At 47.6% G+C, this 19,032-nt stretch overlaps 1 protein-coding gene and 1 long non-coding RNA gene across 3 annotated transcripts in view; one reads left to right on the top strand and one right to left on the bottom strand.

Annotated features, from left to right (window-relative positions):
- LOC105284864 (UPF0489 protein C5orf22 homolog) overlaps positions 1-19,032 on the bottom strand; it is a 513,796-nt gene that overhangs the window by 352,183 nt on the left and 142,581 nt on the right. The gene's annotated exons all lie outside the window — the stretch shown is intronic.
- On the top strand, positions 10,741-14,845 carry LOC105285681. The gene is made up of 2 exons (XR_895102.3): positions 10,741-12,701; positions 12,790-14,845. It is a non-coding gene; the product is annotated as an uncharacterized LOC105285681 (long non-coding RNA).

Consider the following 19,032-nt stretch of genomic DNA (forward strand, 5'->3'; position numbering starts at 1 on the left):
GAGAAAGCGCGCTTAATAGAAACCTTTATTGCACGATAAATATATGTTTATATATTGATACACGGTGCGATAACGCCGCGTGGATTCCGCTAACGCAATGTAGCATCCTAAACCATCCCGCTGCTTGAAGGAATTCTCCGCGCGAGAGGCTACCGCTACGAACGCTAAGAACGCTGTTCAGAACTTAATACCAAACGATGAGTACGATCTGTGTACTTCTTGTATCTCGCAAAACGGTAAGAAGACGTTCAGAAGAAGAAGTGGTCCAAGTTGGTCCGTCGTCGTCGAGGAGAATCGTTCCCGTCGAGACGTGAATGTACCTTGTGTCCTAGGATATCAATTACACCCTCGCCGTAGCCCTCGGCGCGAAAACGTCATTAGATCAATAACAGCAGCCACCTCCACCCTCCCCCTTCACCCTGCCCTATTCGCCCTCTCAATTCGCATACGCACAATTCCACCCTCGCCGCTTCCGTTCGACGAACTTCTCCCGATGACGCTATCATTCTAGGGAGCATTGTGTCCCGCTTCCTTGCACAGCCCAACTTTTCCCACCCTGCCGCGCTTGTCGTTCGTCTCGTTGCCGAAAGGCACAAGGGATGCCTCCGTCCAAAGGCCTTACCAACTTCAGCACACGTGCTCGATTAAGGTGCTTCGTGTCTGAATATCTTCAGACAACAATCCTCTTTCTATCTCTCTCTCTCTCTCTATCACTTGGTAAGCTCTAACAAGCTTCCTTATGTCCCTGACTAAAGAAATTTTCGCGTGAAAACTGCGACATGTCTATGCATGCGCGTAAATGAGTGACTTCATAAAACAATATTTGCTATAATCATTCCGAATCAGGGACTTTCTTCACAACACGATTAATCAATTTCAATTAAAAATTCGCGATTCGTCAGACTCGATGATTCAGAGATTTCAACCATATCCGCGGTAACGAACTTGGAAATAAATAACCATAGTGTTGTAGATACTCTCTTTCATTCAACGTATCTAGATTTTTTTTATGCGTTGCGGTTACTGCCGCGGGCGATATTCCATCGTGGCTCGAATCACCGATATCAACGAGCGTTCTCATTTTTCTCCATCTTTCATCGGGCGAGGTAATATTTTCGCTACGAGCCTCGGGACTTCCTAGTCCTGTCAAGTTTCTGGAAGGACACGGCAAATCCCGCGACATCGCCGCGCCGGGATCAGGCGGGCCGGTGGAAAGAGGAATTGGAGACGTATACGGTGGCGGAAATGTATACGTGGCCTAGAGGGTTCAAGGGTGTGCGACGTTGTCTTCCACGGGGGTGGATTTGCCTTGGAGGAACCCGCGGTCTGCACGAGGGAGGGGACCATCCCGTTAAGCCACCATGATTCCACGAGATAAACCCCCATATTATGTCGCGTGGGATTATGCGGAAAACCAGGCACGAGACGCGATCTGTTGTATGTGTGCGCGGCTGGCGGTGTACGTACGCGCGCGATCCTCTGGGTGTGTAAAGATTTTTACGGGCGCCACGTCACGGAGACGACCGTGTCTTCTCAAGAAAAATATTCCCCGCGCTTCGCCGACTACACGAAGAAAATTAAGGAAAGCTTAGAATAAGAAAGGGTGCGTGCGCCCGGGCACGTACGCGCTTTTATTATTTTCGCGCGCTGACGGCCGCGTGACAAACGAGCCGAGAGATATTCGCGCTGTCAAAACGTAATCCTGCAAGAAATACGACGGATATCGTGTTTACTGCAATATTATAAAATATAGATGCTCGCATCGATAACGTATAAATAATTAAATGCATCGACCAGTGCGCCATTCGCGCTGCGAAAGCGAATAGGGGGACGAATGCGCATCGATAGGAAACCCACGCATTCGGGAGATGTATCCAAAACTCCTTAACTTCTCCCAGAATGTCCAATTATCGTGGTTTGTATTATCCCCACGATTTTCGTTATGATCTCGAGTTACGAAAACTGTGCAGCCGATACCGCGCCAGCTTTTATAATAACATCCGAAAACGAGACTCGCGCAGGATCGTTGCAGCGAGAGCGTCACTTCCGCCAAGCGCCAAGGAGGCCCCGTTTATGGGGTCCAACAAAAATTCACCCGTGGTACCCCCATAAAGGAGTGCCGAATGCGCCAGGCTCGTATTTAAGGAACTTTAGGGAGAACCACGACCGCTTTGACGGGTTTTCGTTGGTGTCTCCGGGCCCGGCGCGTTTTTAATTAAGTCGTAAATCGAAAATGCCTGGGCCTGCCTTTATTGCGGCTCTAAACTATATCGGCCGCGCTCTTAAAAAGATACAACGCACGAGACAACGCGAAATCTTCCGCCGAGTAATCCGCCTCGTGTTCCCGGGAGGACTCGCCGTGTCGCGCGCTTACAGCCCTTCGCATCCGCCGTTTTTATCTCGAGCCACCCTCGAAAGGCACGCGCGATCGTCCTCCAGCATTCACAGTAATGATCAGACTCGCTGCCGGGAATGTCGTAAACAGGGCCGTGATCAGGGTGGTCCGCGGGGATGATTCGTTCGTCTCTCTCTCTTTCTCTCTCTGTTTCTGTCTCTCTCCTACAAGTCAGCGCGCTTAGACTTTAACGTTCCGGATTTCATTGCCCTCTTATTCTCACGTGAGCGCGATCATTAACGCGAGCTCGGAAAGACGCATGGAATTCGCGTAGTACGCGTGTCAGAACGCGCTTACGGCCCTCGCGCTTATCAGCGGACTGACGTGCACGTATATCTCTGGCCTTAACCCTACGTAATTCTTTCAAACGAGGCGTTTTCGTTTTCCTTATCTCCTTAGTGCCTTAGCGTTATCTCGATTACTTTAGCGCATTATGCTGCTCCTTAAACATTCGAAATGTACCATGGAGGAAAGTTAACAACACGGTTTATTGTACTCTTTTCAAGATCTTCACTTTTTAATGTAATTGCCATAAATTTGACGTTCTATCAAACTTTTTCAAAGGAAATCAACGACCGCGATTTGTCACCGTGATCAAAAGAAGATACTTGCGACTTTGACATACTTTACGCAGATTAACAAGCAAGCACATGTGTGTTAAGCACATTTTAAAGGACTTTATAATGATTTGCACCGAGCTCCAGAGAAAATATCGTGTTTCTGCGAAATATTGACGAGAATATTCAGCAAGTGCCCGACGAAACAATCAATTCCACGTTTTTTATGCAACTCAAGGATGAAACAGTAACGAAGAAGCCGGTGCTCCGTCACCGTTGAGCGATATTCGCACCTCTGCCAGCCACTCGGTGAGAACGGGAGAGTTCTGACGGAACTCAAAGGACACGAAACTCCGTATAAACACGGAGGCGAGACCGTGAGAGGAGAGAAGGACGCAGATACAGGTCGCATCCGTTGCAGCTCGTCGCCTTCCACTTCCATTTGAATAAAAGCAACGATAAGCACATCCTTAGAGTCGCTCGCAGTTCTGAATTGTTTCCGCTTCTTAAACCCCCGACAAATTTATTATAATAACTACCCTTAGAGCCGGCGCGCGGATCTCGCAGCTCGCCCTTCCACCTCCTCCCTTCAGCGTCTTCCACCGCCGTCGCCTCTTCGTGTTTATCCATGCTACCACCACCCTCTCATTCTGCTTCTTGGCCTGCGCACCAGACGCTTCCACCCCTCCATCTATCCTGAATGTGCCCCCAACGTCCACCCTTTGTAACGATGCCTTCTCCCACCCCACCCTCTTCGGCTCTCTCGCGAGGAAGGACTCCCTTCTCGCCGTGTAGTCGCCAGGCGAAAGGAAGGATTGTTCCGCGAGTAATGTGTTCTCTCCTCGCCCTTGCCACGTGGCACGGCGAGGAAACTCGAGATAACCGAGACCGGGGCGGAACATCAGCGTGCGTTGCAATATTTTCGGAGCGAGCAGGGTTTTCGGACGTTTCCCGCGCTGGTTTACGAGCCGGCGGCACAGTTAATCATTTTACGATAATTACGCTTTAAAACCGCGACGCCGGATGATCCCGCTCCTATTAATCCGGCACGTTCAGTTGGAAGTCGCAGATCATAGCGGAGCCTCCGACTTTCAAAGGTTTACAGCTTTGATCAATGCACAAACATGATTATCGCGATCGCGGATACATCACGATAATGGAAATTAAACCTCACTATCTCGTGTTTCGCGCGAATCTGGAGAGTACAAATGTGCCTCCGTGTATATCAATGATTATTATTGGTCTCGGTGTTAACTGCAGCCTTGCGCTATCCAAACGCGTAAACACGCGGATACGGTGCTGCCTTTGCAAGGTTCTTTCAGCATCAGCGCCGGAGCATCGACGAGGAAACAACTGGTGCACCATCGAAGAAACATCTCGGCGAAGCGCGAACGGACAGCGCGCGTTGCAACTCGCTCTTAATATTACCCGCCGTTCCGCCGCGTTATGGTGTCCATAAATAGGCGCTGGCCCGACGCACGTATATTTTTTCCGTGCCGCGGAATCGCACAGCCGCTGAAAACAACGTCGCGGAATTACATCGCGATGGCAAGAGGAAGAAGCGGACGAAGTCGACGCCAGGCGAGCAAGGAGAGCGAAATAAAAGAGTAGAGCATCAGGGAGGGAGGGAGAGACCGGCGCGGGCGGTGGCTTCACCTCGGCGTGGTATTTACGACGTCATTTCCTCGCTGACTGTCAATAATTTCCCTAGGGGATGCGGAAGACACCGTCCTCGAGCGCACGCTGCCGCGCCGCCGCGCTCGCCTCGTCCGCCACCTTTTAACCGCCTCCGCTATCCACCTACCTCGATTCCCGCCACCTTTTCCATCCCCCGGCAAATTGAAAAGACGTCGGCGAGCGAGACGTCGGAGACGACGTGCGAAGCCCGCCAGCACGCCGTCGAGTAATATCGCATACGAGAGGATGAGAGGAGTGCGTAAACGAAGAACGACAGAAAGAAAAGGCGAACGCGCGCCTTCTGGTAATCCACTTCTGAACGCGCCGTGTCGATTTTCCTGAAAGCGATTTTTATGACGACTCCAATTGCGATTATGACGTTTATTTTTTCCTTAGTCTGTTGAACTGTATGGTGACAACTTTTTGTAATTAATTGATTAACTACTTCGCGACAGGTGCTTCCTATCGATTCGTCACGTGAGAGAGTCTTACGTTGTAATTACAACTCGTGCGAGAATTTAATCGCGTTATAAATAGGCTTGTGTTATAAATAGACTTATTTGCCTATTCTTCCGTGCATCGAGTAATTATTGTAGAGCGCAGAGCGCATCACGCGGAATTTGGCCAAATACCGAATATTGCCAGGTACCCCGAAACTCGACGGATGAGGCACCGTGTCCACGTGTCTCGCGACCTTGACTTCCGGTGGCATCGGAACGCTAAGAGGTTTACCTTGGTAAACCCCGATATCTCGGGATACCAGTCGGAGCCTGGGTCGAGGGATTAAGACGGGGTTGTTGAACAGAACGACACGGCGGGACGGCGATGACGGGGGAAGCCGGGGGGTCGCACGGCGAGAATGAGAAAGGGAAAGGAGACTACTGTAACCGTACGCCCGTATAATTGATTGAGTCTAATGAGTTAAAGAGGATACTACGGTATCGATGGCGAAAATTAAAGAGTTCTGGGTCATGGAGGCGCCTCCGCGCGACGCCGATAACCCCGGAACAGGGAAAGTACGGAACTTGGGTAACCCCCGCACCTCCCCGTCATTTCATTCGGCGTTTACGTCGGCCAGCACGGGAGGAAGCGCTGATTGTAAATTAGTTAAAGGAGATGCTTTATTACGCGACGCCGCCTTGGTTCTTGGAGGCTGCAGTTTCCCCGCGTTTTGGCCGTTTTTAAAGGGGCGAACGACATAATAACGGTCCGTGGACTGAACATTCGGTCATGTAACTGTACGAGGAATAAAATGATTAAAAGGGCGCGCGGCTCGCCTAGTGTGTTAGCCAGCAGTTAAAACCTTATCGCCATGGATCTCGTGTTATTCGTCAAGGCGTGACGAGTGGGTGGAATTTTTATGTCTCCGGGCCGGTAATGTCTCCTCTCCAGCCCGAAATTGCTTAAATAAAACTCGATAAGTTACCGTTAAAGCGTCGCTATTGCCTGCCATTACGATTGGACTCGATGAGCACCGCGCTGCGATGCCGAAGAGCTACATCCCATGCAAACAGATTAATTTAAGTGGTTATCGATCTTCGTACGTGGCCGCGCGTACGATAATGATAACGAGTACGCTCCTCACTCGACGAATTAGGAGCATTTATTAACAGGATGAGGCATACATAAATCATCCACGATTTTTACAATGAATAAAATACATTATCTCACAGTTCTATAGCACACAGAAAGAAAAATTTTTGCTACCGTAGCTAATCATGATTTGCTAAAAATTGTTTGCTGCCGTAGCTATAAAATTCTAAACTACAGCAAAATGTTTGCTCTGGCAGCTAATGAATTAGGAACCTTATCTAATAAAATAGGTATCACAGCTAAAATTTAGCTGTTCATATATTACGACTGCTGAATTTAGTTACCACACGCAGTTTTTAGCTATAAACGATTCCAAATTAGTTTTGTTAAATTCGCAATCATCGTCAGATGCTATCAACGGGTCTTTGACAATTTAGCAAAGAAATACGAAGAAATCGTGCCGAAGGGACAGGGGCGGAGTAGGAGTATTCGTGATATTATGCAGGACAGGGCGGCAGGAAACGGTGTAACGTCGGCAGTAGGCTCTATGTACGAGGGTGGAATATGCTTAACGTTAATTTGTACGATAAAGGAATTATTGATTTTTACTTAGGCCGCCAGTCAAGGGTGAGACAGAGAAACAGAGCGAGAGAGAGAATGCGCGGGTGGGGAACCTTGCTTTAAAGTGGAGGTACTAATGAGACGCCTTTAACGCATCGTTATGCTGTCTCACGGCACGAAACTTCGGCTGGACGCGGCATTCCGCCGGCACGGACGGGATGCATTCCGCTTGACATCCTTTAAAATACTTTGACGACCCGTTGTGAATCGCGCGTCCAAGATTACAATCGCCGTGGCCGATTATTAATTGTCACGTGGATTCCTCGTCTCTTCGATGACGACATTAATTAACGGCGACGACGTGCGCAGAAACGAAGGAAAATATCTCGCTCGTTTCGCGGAGGCATTCACCGCGTTTTTCTCGACTGAATCATTTAACTCGGGGGAACTTTACGAGCCAGCATGATATTAATTAACGTGGTACGTCCGCGCGGCTTTCCTTCTGCCGTCGAGCTTTACATACGCGTGTAAAAACCGCGTACATTATGTGCACGTAAACCGTCGGAGATGGGGGAAGAGAGGAGAGGAGAGGAGAGGAGAGGAGAGGAGAAGGGGAGGGCCACGACCGCGATGGCTTTGCCGCAGCTGAAAATTTGGAGTAATAGGAAAACTCCTGAGCGGAAAAGAAGTTCAATCTAGCTGGGCGAGGGAGCAGCTTGGAAAAGCTCTTTGGACTCCTTTGATTCCAACTCGGCCCCTACTACCTTCTAAATCTTTTCCCACCCTTTTCTCTCTCTCTTTTTCTCTATCGCTCTCTCGTTCTCTCTTCCCCATCCCTTTCACCCTGCCTCACTCACAAGCAACGTCGGCCACGACTCCGTAACGTTTTTCACGATAGGAAGAAGCTTCCAAAAGTTGCTTTACCAAGTTACCCTGCGGCGATGCATCGGGCCAGTCTCGAAAAATCTGACTTTCTTCCTCGCTTTCTTTAACCGCCGTTGCGGATAACCGTCTACGACCGAGATGAAGGGTCCGTCTTCTTCTTCATATTTACGGTATAGCGACGTGAAAAGAGAAAAAAACGACGGCGAAAAGGGCCCCCGCGTATTTACGTATTTTCAGTGCTCGTCGGAAGGTGGAAATGAAGAGAAGAGTTGTACATTTAACGCGTCGCAACGGGATTGCGTTTTCCGTTTGATTGAGAGTTCGGTTGTGCGTTGCATCGCGCGTTGATCAGGATGATCGAGTGTCCGGAAAAAAATCGTGAAGCCTTGAAAAAAGCGGTGGAAACATCGTTTTTTTCCGTATGTCAATAAACAGAATTGCGCGCGATACGGCTCCCCATATGCATGTACAATTAGAACGCGTATCAATTAGAATGCGCCAGTGCACGAAACCCAAAGCTGGAATGTCTTGCATTCATGAACAGTAAATCCCATGCAGGGCTAATCACGAAAAAAACCACAATCGCTTCCATTAGAAATCAAAACGAGCAACTGCACGAGAATCGCATGTCGAAAGACATCCGGCCGCCGCCGGGATGGTGGAGGACGGCCGCGGGTAAGGAGAGAAATAATGAAAGTCCGTGCCAGGAAAGTGCTCTCTTTATTGACAACAAGGCTTCCGAGAGAGCGACACGGAGGTGCGACAAGGGAAAATATAGTGCTTCCATATCCGTGCGCGGCTGTCTATCGATTCTCGACGAGTATAAAGTACCGCGATTCCGCCCGCCGCCGTCGCCGAGTCGACGGAATAAATTTGCGCTCGCCCGGGTAAAACGGGGTGAGAGCACCCGCGGAGTGCAGGCGGGTGGGCGGACCGGGGCGGGAGAGGGTAGAAGCGAGAGGGTGCGACGGCGGAGTCGGCGAGCGGGCGGGAAGGCGGGCGGGAAAAAAAAGGAGAAGGAAGAGCACGAGAGGAAATGGAAGAGGCGAACGGGAAGAGGCGTCGGAAAAGCCAGCCGCGCAACTCCAGACTGCGATGGGAATTTTCGAAACTACCCGACCTCCTCCGCTCGCCATTTCCTTCCTTCGTCTCGCACTTTTCCGCCCCTTATTCGTTCGCCGTCCCTGCCGCTCCGCGCCGCATCGCAGCGTACGATCGAGAGTATCAGCGGCAGTCGGCGAGGAAAACGCGTGCGTGCACGAGCGTAGTTTGTGTAGGTTTCCCGTAATGAGAAATCTGGCGTGCACCTCGAAGTTGTCTCGCTCGACGGGCTTTAAAGAGCGCACTTCGTCGGACTTCACCGCTTGATCTTTATCGCGCGAAAAGTCACTTCAATCCGTTTAACACTAATGTCGGATAAGCGGAATCGCATTTGCAATTCCGTGAAAAATTTCCAGCAAATTTCCACCAAACGTTCGCTTATACCGTACATGATACGAGTATGCACGTACATGTATATATGATTTCACTACATAGATAGATATATAACAGAACTTACATAAGTAATCCAAGAATCAAAGATTTTTATAATAGTCACGTTTTGCTACCGAAATATTATTTATCTCTGCAAATTGCAAATATAAATACTTTTCAGTTTTTAATGTCCTTGTACGATTTATTTTACGAAATACTTTCCTCTCAAGCCTCAAACGAGAAAACATTACGCTTACGAAGATTATCACCTACGACTATCCGCTGTTACTCGCGAAAAGGCGCAAAGAACCTTTCTTACCCTTTTCTTATACCATACCGCCGTCGTTTTGTGGCGAATGCAAGCAGGATAAGAAGAGGGGAACTCTTTGGCGGTTGAGGATCATTACGGCAGCTGATTGGCGGGAATCTTGTTAAAGGTTTCATTTGAATAATCGCCGCTCGATTCGTCGATTTTCATGACTCGATCCTCGCGTAATGACGCGTAGAAATCCACCACCGCCGCCGTCCGCCCTTTTGCCCTACCACGGGCAATAATTTCAAGAGCCGATTTCTTGCACACCGTAAGCATCTCCCTCATCCAAGCAGCGCGATCGTTCCTCGTTATAACGAAATTCAATTTTATGTTAAATATTCCTGAACGCAACCCACCGGCACTGCCGAGGTCAATTTATGATCCTGTCCAATCGCAAAAGCCAATCCATTATCTTTGCATTTACAGTGCCCTCTCCGTCCATTTATGCACGATTTAAACAACAAACTTTCGGTGAACCGCCTAATGACTATGTTAATCTCCTCAAACACGCAAAAAGTTTGCGGTAGTTATAAGTTTCCGGAAGACATAAAGAAATCGCACGTAAGACTTCGCCGCAGAGCAACAACTATACATTTTTCATGTGATCTGTATTTAGATATATCTTACTGCACAATAATAAAATATTTTTTTTACAACAGTAATTTGCAAAATTGAACTGTCCATTCTATTTACGAATATTATTATTTCAACAAATTCGCGGGAAATCTGTTTGCAGCACTTAAGTGTCGCAGAATCTGACGCAACTCGCAAAAGTTTTCCATAAAAACCGCGAGCATGATGACAGAGGACACCTCGACTGAATCCACCGTGGCGGGCTTGAAGTCTGCATGTCGCGTGAATAATTTAGGGCGTATTCGCGCACCTAAACCCGGGGACTGCTTAAATTTTCAGGAGTACCACGGAGCGCCGAGTTGTCGTTGGCTCTCGCCAACGCGCGAGAGGCCGGAGATGTTACAAATATGTTTACGCGAGTCTCGACCCCACAGGTGCGGCGGTTTACACGATTATCCGCGTCCCTTTTCGGCGAGCGTCGCGCCGCGAAGGGCGATTCCGAGCCGTCCGAGAAAAAGAGACGGAGAAAGGGAGAGAAGGGTGATATAGCGCACGCGAGGCGGTAGAAGGGGGAATGAATAAAACGCGTATCGGAGGTACGAGCGAGCGGCAGATCAATCTTCCGTTCTCTCCCTCGCGCGCGTCCTCGTCTTCCTCCCAAGCCCCACTCTCAGCCGTGGCTCACCTCCACCTTTCGCGGCTCCAGCCATCCACCTTCTTTTCCTACGTAGACGTAATCCTCCCCCGAGCTCGTCGCCGCTCACCCCCGCCGCTTCCACGTGCGCACACGTGCGCGATACGCACGCGTGTGCCCGGAGAAGAAAATGTATCCAGGGGTGCCTCCTACCCGCGCGATAGAAGCCACCTTTCGGATTTATCGGGCGTGGACCATGCCATTATTTCAGGGATTATTTCTGGTACTTGCCTGAAAATTTTTCAGTGCTTCGTACGTCTCTCTCTTTCTCTTTCTCTTTCTCTTTCCCAGTCCGTATTCCTCCTCACCCTCTCCCGCGGCTATCCCGCTCTATCATCCCGTGCGTCGCAGGGAGAATGTGGAATTCGCTACGCTACGAGGGAGGAACGGCGGAATGGAAATTCCAGATCAGCCGAAGGAGAAGGTAAAATTTCGATCTCGAGGTAGGTTCCTAATCGGCTTTGCTTTCGAGTCACTCTCGCCCTCTCTTCTTTTCCTTTCCTGCCTGTTCTGACGAGCCACCCCCTTCGGAGCGAGACATCGACTGCCCTTCCCGATCGTTGTCCTCCTGAGCGTGAGCATACGAAATTGAACGAGCATCCTTAACGAGCGGCGTGGACTGGCTCGATAAGGATGTTTGAGCGGCAGGCAATGCGGGACCCCATTTCCCTATGCAAGCAAGAAATTTTATACTTATTGAAGGGCCCGTTATGCTCTTGCTCTTGTTCGCTCGTCGCGTTAAGTTACCCCTGTGTCCATGTAGTTCACATAACTGCCATACGTCTCCGATCGCCCGCAGTTCAAAAGTTAATTGCCGTTTCTCCGAGAAATCGATAGCGTTACGCAAGACTTTGCCAAAGGAGTTTCACAGCCAATCAGTGTATTGCGATTACCAGGTTTATACCTATAAGCTTAATATCTATCATTTACATATATTATCGTTTTTATGTAATCACGTAATAGTCTGTTATAATAAAATCATCAGTGTGATAAATATATTCAAGTTTGTGAGTTTATCGAATCGATATCGTTCTATTAAATTTTTTACTCGTAGAAAAATTTAACAACTTTTATTTTTAATTTCGAAAATTGAAGAAGTCTGAAAAATAGTTTGATAGCCTTTCCACTGTCGCAAGTTTCAATATAAAATTACACGATTAATTTCGCAACGCATCGCCGTGTCCGTTTCATTTGAAAAATTTCGAAAAAGAATCGACGCACGTACGAAATCCATCCATCACGGAGCGACCAGCGTGAAATGACTTACGGCGTCACAAAGGACGAAATCTTAAGTCTAAGCTACTGGAAACTTCATGAAGCTCCTAAAAGGGAAAAAAGGAAGGAATATTCTATACTCGGCGTATAAGTAGACGGTATTTCGGGCCCGAGGCACGTTGGTGAGTGCCTCGGCAGGCGTGGTCGTGAGGCTCTTCCGATATTTCTGGAGCTGGAGGAAAAAGGAGTCACGGACGACGGGCGTGGAGAACCGAGCGGGGCGGGTGGATGTGAAGGAGGGTAGTTCGGTGTTCCCGGGGGCGAAAGTGGCGCGGCGTTCTAATGCGATTCCGATATCGGTCCGGACATCTCGTGAGCCGACTACACCTCCCCCAGCCCCCACCCCTGACATCCCTAGGACCTCACCCTACGATGTGGACGAGCACGTCAGGATGGGTGGCGGAGGGGGTGGATCGTGGAAGCAAAAGGGGTCCCCCTAAGGGCGGGGTGGCTCGTAGAATGGGCCGATATGTATGCCGTGAGCGCACCACCGACCGGCCGCCATCTTGGAATCGATGTCGATCAAGCGGAAGGAAGGAACTTCTGCGCAGCTCGGGGGCGGCCGAGGTGTATCCTCCTCTGGTATGTGTGTGCGCGCTTCCACATACACCCCATTCTACCCCTCCGCCATCCCGTGTGCCATCTCATGCTGCCGCCGCAGTTGACCCACCCTCTGGATGTGCTCGTATGCGCGAGAATGCTGAGAAGAAGAAACAGGTACTTCTTCGCGAAAAATGGCGTCTTCGGCATCGTTGATTATTACACGTAAATTACGCGATTCGTTGATAAACTTATTTTTTCGATACAAAAGTTTATTACACGGTCCGTGCTTATATACTTGTCCATGTTTTAGTTGGAGTAACATTACTGGCTGAGATAAACCATACTGTTATATACATTGATTGTGGTTGGCAGAGAGAGATCGATGCTATCCGATACTCTAATCAGACACAAACAAGCCGATGCGAAATGGAAAAACTCGCTTTGCCGTGAGATACGTAGCGGTGCAGAATCGACGCTGGTTAATACGACACGTTCAAAAGCACACCGTAAATCAATGTACTCGGGAAGAAAGGATCCATGAGACTTCCTCGCACGCGGACTCCATCTCGCCGTAATATTCTTCTCGTGCCATTCTAAGAAATATCGCCGGTACTGTCGCGAAATTATCCTCGCGGCGTGCAAGAAGGATCTCCGCGTCTCCGTGCAAGGACGAAGCGGCGCGACATAGTCAGAGGATAATCGAGAGGATGCTGGGGCCAGAGATAGGACCGACAGGTCGGCTGATTTATGGGATTACAGGTTACCGGTATAAATGCCGGCGAAAATGGCGTTCTCTGCAAATCGATCGTAAAAAGGATGTCGCACGGACGGCCGGTGGAGCCATACAATGGCCAGCGTCTCGTTCGTTAACTCTACGGAAATAAATAAAAACGCGAACGGGCCATCACACGGATATCGAGTGGGTTTCGGTGACGATGGCGACGATGCCGACGGTGGTGGTAGTGACGCTGGCATACCGAATACGCGAGGGAGGCCCGTATTCCTCCATAAACCATAAAGAATCGAGGCCTTCCGTGATTTATGGATTATAGCGCTGGCGCACGCGAACTCGGCAGAAAAAAGGAAGCAACAAATGCCGAGGAACGCCGTCTTTTCATCGTCCTTGTCAATGAAGCGGAGTGGTATAAAAGTAGGCTTGCAAAATGCTGGTCGCGCGAATTTACGACTTATCGATTCACCCTCGAGAGAGAGTCCAGCGATCGTTGGCCCGAATCTTCTCAAGATAGATGAACAGCGCTTCGTGGTGTCGGCAACAAGTTATAAAAATCGTAGCCATAAAGTTACATATGAATAAATTAGATAACCAACTCGAAAAACATTAAAGTGTACAGCATAACAGATTTTTCACAGAGAAAAAAACTAGTTTTGAACATTTTTCTCCCATGTAGTTTTTATTTTTACTCCCACGGCAGTTTCATGGAGCAGATGAAGATAACGACTGCAATCACCAATGATTGCAGGACATGTGGAAGAGCAAAGAGACAGCAGGACACGACGTGAATCAAGAGAGAACTCGGTATCCGTGCGGAACAATCGACACTTAGAAGCAGGGCTTAAGGGCAAATGCGGTCAGTGTGCCTCCATGAGCTGAGAAATACGAGGAGTTGAATGGCTCGTGACCTTGGCCCCGAGGCTGCTAGCCTGGGGTTGGTGAGGTAATTAAATGCTATGGATGGGGTTGGTTGCTATAACCGGCAGGATAGAACGAAGGGTATCCAGGGGGGATGAGACTAATTGCCGATGCAAGGAAAACCATCCCTCGCCGTGCCACCGGAGGATCTTTCAAGGTGCTCATCCTTCCGATATATACCGCCGTTCTATTAACGGCTTCGCCGGCGTTATTGCCACGTAGAGTCAGTTGTGCCCTCAAGTGTTTAATGCAGGTATATATCATGCGTGTTCCATGATGTATGCTATGTTATGCACCTTATAGCTTATTTGTTCTAAAAAAATTGATTGCGTTGCTGTGAGAACTACTCGTATATCGCATTTCTGTGATATCTAGTTCTTACACTATTCTATTATATATATATATACTAATGCGATACAGAAAAAATATTTCTATTTTCTATTAATAAAAAATAAGTGTTTTCTCTAGATGTGCTCAAGATTTATTCATAACGTGACGTCAACAAGTATACAAAGATGTGAATATAGTGGTAGATTTTAAAGAGTGCTTTTGATTAGCTTAATAAAATAGTTGCGCAAATTAGTCTTTACATTTTAAACTCTATTAATATTTAGATTATATATAAATGATATAATTGATAATTCATACATCTTACAAAAATTTATATTTGCACATGTAAAATGTAAATAAACACTTTTATCACGTTTATTCCCTGTAACTCGAAAATAAGCGGCTGTTATTAATAATTTGCGGAATTAGCAGGTCATTGCTTAAACGGTAAGAACAAAAGTTTTTAGGAGGACAGATGATTGCACACAATGAAAAAACTTTTGTAACTCTCGTCGGGACATGTTCAATCCGCACGCGAATGGAGCTCTCTCGTAATTCGAGAATGATAGTGAGATAAAGTTTCGCGCGTGACGGGGAACCACTGTCCCGGAAGTAGCCCAGTTACAAATTAGCATCCAAGGATTGCCCTTGGCGTTACTCCTGTCTCTCTTCCTCCCGTTCGGTCTCCTTCGATCGCGCTTCCTATATACCTCTCGCTTCCTAACGCCGCCGTCGGCACTCTTCTTTCTTTCTGGGTTATTAAAGGAAGCCGCCTTCGGGGTCAAGTCGGGTTAGGTCAGGGCGGCAGGGAATAATGAGCGAGGAAAAGTTAAACGAGAGTATTTTTTACCGAGAGGAAAATTACGCTGGCCTTCCCTGGTCGTAGTAAGGATGGTGCAAGAAGGACAAGCCATTGCAACAGCGAACTTGAGAGAGACAGAGGCCGAAAGTGAGAGAGAGGGAGGCCGATGAGGGTAGGAGAAAGTGAGAAGAGAGAAGTGAACGAGAAATTCAGGGGTAGGAGGTCTCGGGGTGGCACGAGCGAGGGGGACGAGCGAGGGGGAGGGGGGAGGGGGAGTCTTCCATTCATTACCGCCGGTTACCCCTTAATGGAATCTTCGTGTCCTCATCTTTCCACTGTCCTTCCTCGACGCCACGCTGCGCCGTGGTAATTTCTGTTTTGCGAACAAGAAGTCGTTTGTACACTCGGCAGAGCGAGACGCCTGCCGCCATTCAGAAACAACACCGCCGACTTGTACACGCGTTATCGCAAGCTCTCATTTATCCTGCTCCTTTTTTCCTTTTTAACGCGCTGTCGTTCTTTTTAATGTCCCGCTTCTCACATATTTGCACTACTCCCCCGCGTGTAATCATACAGTACCGCCAAGATCAATCAACTTACAATAATACCGGAGTATATTTGCGATATATGCAAGACGTCTTAAAACCGACAGACCTTTTCCTGATTACCCGTCGTAAGACAATTTTATTTTGACAGGAGTATAAATAAAGTGTAGTAGAAATATTGATAGAAATAATAGCAACTGCTATTTTTAACTCATAACCAATTATTTCCCGTAACAAGATCTATGTTTTAGTATCAAACAGACACGTGAAATTCTAAACTTACTCTGTACACAACTGGAAATATTATACTTTAATGTCCATTAATCACGGTTACAGTCTCCGCACATATTACCCTATTCATCCGCTTGTACATATCGGTGCCTAAAAGCGCAATTAAGAAGAACGTCATTTGCCGAGAAGAGAAATTTAGCTAATGTAAATAACCAGGAAAGCGAACCCGCGCGCGCGGGTCTGTTATACGTGCCCTTCGATGCCTGGGATATCAAATTATTCTGCATAAAGGATGACACAGGTCGATGGTAATAAACTGACTCGAGAAATAATGGCATAACGAGCATAAAGTAGGGTCCGTTCGTGCAGCCGGCGGCCAAAGAGGCGGAAGGGGTTGAAGAGCCAGGTAGGCCCATTATCCCCAGCGTGTCCGTGTACACAACGGGGTATCTAGAAATGTTTCGGGCGTTTTCGTTTCTTCGCGCCGGTAATTTATTCAGAAAGTCAGTCGTCACCTGAGTAACGTGAGAACACTCGGCGATGCATCTGCATGCAGATGTCACGCCCAGTTGGCAGCCGAGAGAGCCATCGATCGCGCTCGTCTACCTTTTATCTCCCTTTTTTCCGGTCCACGTTAACCGTCTACTTCTTTATTCGATTGATTCGTGCTGCACTTAATTACATTCGACTCCTCGGAGAGGAGCGATAGGTCGCCGTGAGGTCGATGACCTCCGACCGACCAATTAAAATCTGTTCACAGGCGACTGTGGAAGGGCTCATGCGCGCGATGATGACGAAGGCTCGCATCATCTAATACGGGTGAAGTGGATGCAAGTGGACGGCGTTTTGTAAAATACGAAAGTCGCGTGAAAAATTATTGGTGACGACGCAGGAACCGTGCACTCGCCATTGCGATTCCTTGGAGTTCAACACGCACAGATGGTGTCACATAGTCGGACCTATCTAAAATCTGACGTTCCATTACGCGAATTGCAATTCTTCTTCGTTTTATGCGGCGTGAAGTAATCTTTTAAAATTTGAATATTACGTGACTAACGTTCTCCAGGAATTTCTCTCGTCTGGAGGGTAAGGAGATTAGGTTTCTTTGGATGGATAGGTTGCCTGGTGTCCGCGAGATAGGGACATGGGAAAGCACTCCTCCTTTTCGTATGTAGATTTCACTAGAATGCCCGAGGGACGCGAGGGATCTCGACAGCAAAGGGAGCGAAAGGGTTGAGAAGGAGGTTGGATACGGATAAGGGTTAAGATATACGCGTGGGAAGACCGCTGTCTCTCGAATTCTCGAGTCATGCCACGTGTCCCACGGTTTTAATCTGGAACATGGTTTTTGCTACACTTCCGCTGCACGAACGTACTTTTCTCTGTTATTTTTATGTCAGTCTACTTTACGCACACATATCGTCTTGCACAATTTTTATATTACTGGAAATTATTAAATTGCGTCGCGTTTGAAATTACAAAGTTAAACTCAGAAACGATATTTGATGTTTAACAAGAAAATCTAGTCGGCCTTTTGCGAAGTCAAATGTTGCATTTGCAGCGTCAAAGTTGGAGTTTGCAACTCGGATCCACACGAATCAATAGTTGTATCTCCTACAGAGGATAGTTTCCCGCATCCAACTTTCTGTGGATGTTGTTTATAGTGAAGGATCTACACACTATTTATCTTATAGTATCGATGTGTCAGAGTTCAAAATGATAAATTGCAGTGAACAGTCAAACTCTATTACGCCAAGCGCTGTCAACAATTGCAAAATGCAAAATCAGTGTACAACAAGTGGTACAGTCAGAACGTTTATCAATCTCTTCAATCCTACAGTTCTATTAAAAAATTTAATAATGCTAGAAAAGATGAATGAAATTATTTACATTTAAAAACATATTTTAATATTTCCTGTATGAATTTGATCAAAAATATGCGCAGATATTATCGAGGAAGAAAAATAAACACACGCGAAATTGATCTTCAACTTGGCCCGATTTATCTTGGCCTTATTTAAAGGGATCGTTGAAGAAGAGTCATTATCCTTGGGAAACTCTCGCTTCTAACCTCGCGTTGGTTCACGTTCGATAAATTGTCGGTGGTGTAACGTAATAGCGGGGGATTAGTGAACGCCCTCTCATCCTTGCTCAGCATCTCGTAGGTCAGCCTTTAATAATCACTATTTCTTCCGAACATCAGACGTTTAACCCTATCGAATCGAGGTTATTGGAATTGTCAGCGCAATAAGAGAAATTTATTAGGTAATCTTCAGTAATCTTTAAGATACTCTAATAAGCTACAAACTCTCTTTATATATATTATACACGGTAATATTTTAATGCTTCTCTCGAGTCTCCTTCTGTCTTCCGTATCAAAAATATAATCCACGAAGAGAAATATATGCGACCACTTATTAAAATGCAATTATTAAAAACTTTTCGTACTTGGTACGAATGGGCAGTTAAACATAAGGAAGAAACATGAGAACAAATATATGTAAGTATATTTACACACACGCGCGCGCGCAATAAAGCTATACGCGAGTTACTGATATTTGCAGTTTTTAGATTGAATTTAATATATTCAGGCACGTCAAATATTTGTGCAACTTAATGCTATGTTAAATACTGGCTTGGCATCGCAGGCAGACCGTATGTGAGCCAACAGATTAGACGTATGAAAACCCATTATCAAGCTCGGCGATGTCGGAGCGCACCAAAATCCGATCTCATCATCGCATGACCATCTCTGCGCGCAAGAACCAGTCGGGTTCGACGAGAGCAAGGGCAAGAGGGTTCGTGCACTGCTGACTGCACAGGGCTCTTCTCATGATCCCTTCACAGAGGTGGAGGAAGACGCGAAAGAGAAGCGCAAGAGAGAAGGACAGAGGGAAAGGGAGACAGGCGTCCTTGAGAGGTGAGTCCCGGGATCGGTCCTGTGTGCGGGCCAAGCGTGAAGAAAGGAAGAAGCGGGCGCAGAGAAGAGGGAAT

This window comes from Ooceraea biroi, chromosome 8 (assembly GCF_003672135.1).
Source record: "Ooceraea biroi isolate clonal line C1 chromosome 8, Obir_v5.4, whole genome shotgun sequence".
NCBI lineage: Eukaryota > Metazoa > Arthropoda > Insecta > Hymenoptera > Formicidae > Ooceraea > Ooceraea biroi.